This window comes from Nicotiana tabacum, chromosome 14, assembly GCF_000715075.1.
Source record: "Nicotiana tabacum cultivar K326 chromosome 14, ASM71507v2, whole genome shotgun sequence".
Classification (NCBI taxonomy): Eukaryota; Viridiplantae; Streptophyta; class Magnoliopsida; order Solanales; family Solanaceae; genus Nicotiana; species Nicotiana tabacum.
Window position 1 is genome coordinate 98193629 of NC_134093.1, and position 6757 is coordinate 98200385.

Below are 6757 nucleotides of genomic sequence, written 5' to 3' on the forward strand. Positions count from 1 at the left end.
AATTTTGAAAAACTTCAAAAAGATATTTTTCAAATTTTTCATTTCAAATCACTCGCAAAAATTCAACAACAGTTTCAAGTTTTATTCATGTCCAAACACAACTCTGATTTTCAAATATCATTTTCAATTAATTTTTTTTTTTACTTTATTCTGGAATTTCACAATTCTTTTGTCCAAACGCCCACTAACTCTATCTTATCAGATTTAACAAAATATTTAATTAGAGTTCACATTTGAAGGTACAGTTTCTGTTATTTTTGTTCTATTTTAGTATCTAGTAGAATCATTTAGTAGGATGTATTAGAAGAATAATACATATATTAGCTTTGCTATTATTTAATTCCTTGTTTGGTAGTGTTTTTAAGCCTATATATAACTATTACTTGTATTAGTTAGATACCCTATCCAGTATTATTCTTATACATAGCAAACCATGGCATTAGCAATAACATGATTTTAATACATAAATAAGCATATATAAAGATAGAATTACCCGTTCAAAACCTTTTTTCAAATCCTTTCCATTGTTTTTCAGTCGTAGATGGAGGGTATTTGTCATGTTATTTTCAATACATCAAACCAAATAGTCCATAAGAAATAAATCTAGCATAATTAATCATGCACCATATTCAGTATTGCTCCTATACACCTTACCAAACGACCCCTTATAGTTTTTGAAGTGCAGTGTCTACTACTTTGCTTTATTTTCAGTATCTATCGCAGCTAGGGCTGTGCATAATTTGGTAAATACTGAATTATCTTACCGAAATCGAAAATTTTGGTATTTGGTATTCAATATTTTGGTATTCTGTATGGTATTTGGTTTAATATTTTTTTTAAAATATTGATATTAGGTATGGTATTTGGTATTTTAAAATAAAATATCGAAATACCGATACCATACCGAAATATATATTATATTGCACAATACACATATTATTAATTATAATATAATTATAAAAAATCTAAAATTTTACTCGTATATTCTCTAAGTTTATCAATTAACTCTAAGCAAGTAACAAGATAATTCTAATGATCAAATTTATTCATTTATGTATAGTTTTCTCTCTGGGTTGATATTTGCTGGTTTTGGACAAAACTTTTGTCAACAAACGTTTTTAGTTTTGTATTTTGAGTACTTTAATAAAGAACATTACAGTTTATGACTCTACATACTAGTTAGTATTCAAACCGAAGTTACCGAACCGAAAGGAGAAAAACCGAACCATACCGAATTTAATTAGGTACGGTATTGGTATAGCATTTTAAGAAACCGAATACCGAAAATACCGAACCGAAATATCTAAATACCATACCGTACCGACCGACGAACACCCCTAATTGCAACTAGAGCCGTCAATATAGGCCAGGCCGGGTTAGCCCAGCCCAACCCACGTGAGCTTTAGCAATTGACGGGCTGAGCTAAGCTAGCTCACTATTTTGATGGGCCTTATAATGGTCAGCCCACTTGATCTCGTCCAAGTTCACACCTCAATTCGAGGTTATAAAAACGGTCGATACAATAATAATACCCAACAAGAGTCGGGGTCGAATTCCGCAGGGAGCTATATGTATGGGAGTTAGTAGTATATATCGTAGCGCGTGAGTTAGTATATCTAAATTTGCACTTCCACAAAATTGGATTATTTTAAAGTCCAAATTAAACTACGATTGCAATTTAAGAAATAAAACTAGGAAATTGTTTTTGTTGTTTTTCAAATGTTATAAAAAGGCCTAGGGCTATGACATTCACCTAGGACTTTGCCTAATGGGATATAAACTTTAAAACTTGTTTTATTAGTCGGGGTATATTATAGCTATCAACACTCAATTACCCACTCAATACCTCTCGGCCACAAAGTGATTTTGCCCAATTTGGCTTTCTCAAGTCCAAATGGGTATTAAACAAAATGGTTGATAAAAAGCTCAAGTCGGGTTGTTACTATCTCTAGGTTCAACCCTTTAATTGGGATTGTCAATCTCTCGATTGACCCAATTTTTTGTTAGCCAAGTTTTCCTAGATTAAGTCTCTCTTTCTCAAGTAAAGATCAAGTCAAATAGGCATGAACTAATATTTGCAACCATTAATTCCACAAATAAAATAAAGAACAAGGTTAAATAATAAACACCCAACCATAAACAAGCATTAAATTAAACATCCATTAAGTTTACACACTAGGGTTGGGTCACAACCCTAGTGAAAATCTAGCTACTCATGCTTGAAATGGAAAAAAAAGAAAGAGAAATGATAATTAACTCATATTGCTAATTAAAATGATAAAATCTATGTTCAAATAGCTCAAAATATGAAAAACTACTAAAAGAAGTAAAAGGAAAGGGCTATTGTAAGCAGATGATGTCAAAAGTTGACCTAAAATGTGAAACTTGTCTATTTACAGGTTTGGGAATTTCGGACAAGAATGCCCTTTCGGAGATTCTGCGGCCGCATAATTCCATGTGCGGTCTGCACTTTTCTTCAGCTTGACAGAATTGGAAATTTGCGACCGCATAATTCTGAACCGCGGCCGCAATGCACTCTTTCTGCGGTCCGTAAAATTGTAACTGGGGTCGCACCTTGCTCTTCTGCGGTCGGCACAATTGTTGTGCGGTCCGCACTTCTGGGAGACTTAGAATGCGACGGCTTTCAAAAGACGAGTAAGGGACGGGGATATCTTCTCTGACTTTGCTTCTGGCTCAGCTTTTGCGGCCGCACAATTCATGTACGGACTGCACTTTGCATCAGTCTCTGATGGAAATTCCTTTATAACCTGCGGCCGCAGATGATATTCTGCGATTCGCACAATTGAGCTTTTGTGCCTTTTTTGTCCTTGAGTTCAGATTACTCCTTCTTGAGTTGGATTTCATCTTGGGAGTTCATCATCCAATATTCCTGCAATTAAGCACATTTCATCAGTTTTTGAAAAGATAATTAAACGCTTTTAGACTAAAATAAAAGCTAAAAGACGCTAATGAGTGGTCAAAATTTCCACTTATCAACTCCCCCAAACTTAAGCTTTTTCTTGTCCTCAAGCAAATAAAGTGGTTCCCACCTCTACAAGTTAAGAGCCATTCCAGCAAATCAAAGTGAGTCATTCACACATCAATTGAGACCAACAATTACCCACACCACTTATGAATTATCAACAAGGCAACAAGTTAAACTTTTAAGCACAAATAGTTCTAATGTGACACTGGAGCATTAAGAGTTGACTTTATTCATCAAGGAAGCTCGCTCTTTTATGTAGGTCGTTGTGGATCCCAAACACCTCCTTCTCTAGTCTCCGTTTGCCTATCTCACTTAAGAATTTAGCACTCAATCCAAAGATTTGCGAAAGATTCACTCACCTCTCTTAAAAGAATGTCGCAAGTACGACTTTAAATACCATAGGCTTACCCCTCATGTAGACACCACTAATGTAAGCTCACTCGGCTTGAAATCACGTATGGCTTTTTCGGAATGCAATGAAGGCTTTTGGACTAAGGTTGGATATGCTATGATAGAACATGTTCATCTTTCCTTAAATACTCCATTTTCTTTTCTCGGTTCATGCTTTTCCAACTCTTTAAGGCATTTTCTTTTTCTTAAGGGAACTAGAGAGAATTAACATCACTCTTTCTTGATCATGATATTCAATTTCTCCCTCTTTGATTTCTCCATGCTTTGCATCATTACTTTTCTTTGAATCCCTTCAACTTTTCCACTTATTCACTTTCTTTTTGCATTTTTCTTTTTGTTCTTTCTTTTTCTTTCCTTTCTTTCTTATCATTTTTTTTCTCTTTTTGTTCCTTGATACCTCTTTCAAGTTCCTCTTCTCTTCCCCAAACTTATGTTTTTAGCTAATTGTTTCACAAAAGTGCTAAGGAAAGCTCGGGTTTCAAGAGAGAGTCACGATAAAATGGGTAAAGGCTTGTAACATGGTTATCAAATGAGAAAGATTTTAGGATCAAATGGGTTGACTAGGGATAACAATATTGGTGGGCAATGGAAAACTTCAAGCGGGTCAAGGAGAGCCTACAATCACTTTTCAATCCAAGCAAAACTTAAAATTTTGCCTAGAAACACATTCGGGACAAGTTCTAGACCATTAGCATGGGTACTTGGACTTGCAATAATAACATCTCACCTCGCACGCAGCTGGATTGTTAAAGAGGATAGAGTCGAGGGCCCACAACGACCATATTCAAGATTGAAAATCACTATGGTTCGATTGAACCACTCGATGATTGTCTAAATCAACACAAGAGTCATAAGGTCACTAACTAGAGTTATTTCTTTCCAAAAAAACCTTGTTTTTAATCATAAGCATGTAGGTAAGTGTGTTGGTACCAAGTGAAGCATGTTTGACTCTTCGAGTATAACTCAATTAGGTCTTTTTATTCATTATTACTACTATTATTACCTAAACACAAAAAACAGACTCAATCCCTTAAGAAGGTTGTCACACCATCCATCATTGGGAAGAGTCACCCGATTTACACAAAAATTACCTTCGGAAAGAACCGTGGCATTAAGAAAACCAAAGGCTTATTATCCACTAAAACCTAGACAGAAGTTATTAAATCAACAAGAAGCTACTAATTCAAAAAGAAAACAACATAAAGATAAAGAAGCTACAAAGCAAAATAAAAACTATTGAAGGCGTAATGAATATACACATAATGAGAGATAAGAGAGAATATATACCTAATAAGAAAGAATAAGTAATGAATATATACATAATGCGAGATAAGAGAGAATATATATATAATGAGAAAGAAGAAGAAAATAGTAATAAGATAATTACAGGCCAAAAGTCCCATAATTATCAAAATACATAACCATCAAAATGAGTCAAAGAAACTCCACCCCCTCCCCCAGAATAAAACTAAGCATTGTCCCTAACGCTTAACAACATAAGAGTAAAAGAAGGGTGAGAGTGAAGAAAACTCCTTATGGCTCTATGGCCATCTCTGTGTCCCCAGCAGTGGCACCGACCTCAGCCTCATCTAATTGGATCTCATCATCCTCAAGTCCGGGAGTGGCTGGGTTAGTGAACATCTGACGGACTGCCTCAGCAGTATCAGCAACAGTGTCTGGGTCCTCAGACTGGCCAGTTGATGTTGTAGGTGCTGTAGGAGATGGGCATGGGTGGTGCGGGTCTATCAGCATATCAAATGGAATGTCTCCGGCTGTTGCAATCTTGGTAACCTGTCGCCGGAGCTTGTCCACTGACTTCTTGGAGGCCTGGGACTTCCGCATCTTCTTCACTTCCTTGGCCAGCTCCTCAATCATGGGCCCATACTGTACCAGAGTGGCCATAAAAGTGTTTTGATTTTCCAGAAGCTTCTTCAAGGTTTCTTCAACTGAGGGGGGAATCTGGGGTGTCGGAATGAATGACTGTGCTACAACATGACTGGATATGTCATACAGCTTTGCAGTAGCTGTATGCATCCAGTTGTTGAGGCTCGCCAGTGTCTGGGAGACTCGCAGCGCAGTCAGTGGAGCAGTGGGCATCGGTACTGCCTTCAAAGCCGCGGTGGAAGGCACTGAGGCTGAAGGTGGAGGCATAGAAGCTTCACTAGATAAAGGCTCTGCTGAAGTAAAAGGCATATTGTTTGACTCTGCAGCTACCACCGATGGCTCATCAGACTGGCCTACGGTAGTAGTCGGCTGACCCTTTCTCTTTGGGTTGTGTGCATCCATCAAAGAATACCAAGAGAAAGGCTTCTTAGCCCAAACCTTCATGTCAAAATCTCACGGCTCCACCCGTGCATCTGTAAGGTACTCAGTGATGGTGTTAGGATACGGGTAGGAGGTATCAGCTTGCCTTGCGACCACAGACATGTTGGCCGACATCACGACACCCACATTGATTGGGTACCCGGCCATAATGGAGGCGACTAGAATTGCCCGTGGAATAGGTAGGTTTGTTTCATTCTAGCACGGGTCTAGTCTATTGCATACGAAGGTCTGCCATCCCTTTGCCTCGAAGTTTAGGGTGTTTCGCTGAATAGGAACCCCGGTTGTGATCCATAGTGGAGGTGGACTCGGAGCTGCAAGAATCTTAGCTAACCATGGGCGAGTTGCATCACCCATCGTCAGCTTCTCCAAGTACTGTGCCGGCTCAACGTCCTCAAACCCAAAATAGGAGTTCAGTGTGTGTTGGTCAAATCTCACCTTCAGATTCCTCACTTTTGTCACTTTGGTCCCTTTCTTTATGTGTGCCACATTGGCGTAGAATTCCCGGACCAGATACTCCTTGGCGTCAACTACACTCTGGGTGAACCACATCCACCTCTTCCTCTCTTGGAACTGTCTTAACACTGCTAGATTATAATTTTCAAGATCTTTAAGTTGGAACTGTCGCTCAAGAGTAAGCGATCTCACCGGCCACCACCCACGGAAGCTGGTGAAGGAAGATAGACTGACGAAACGGCCCTCCTAGACCTCTTTCTTTTTCGACCTCTCAAGGCCGGCAACTGTAGTATTACCCCCCCAATCCCCGACCATCATCCGGAATATCATCGACAGTAGCTGCTGGTGCCTCAGGGACAGATGTAGAAGAGGGCTCTGAAGCCTGACTGGCACTCTCCGAACCCTCGGAGGTGCTATGTGAGGAGGAAGGCTCGTCCCAAAGTTGATACCTTCCCGGTGGTTGTGATTGGACAGTCGGTTGCTTTTGAACTGAGTCGTCCTATGATGCTTCCCGAGATGGAGCATATGAACTAGATTCGGAGGGCTCTGATTTCTTCCTCGGCCGACTGTAGCCTTCTTTGC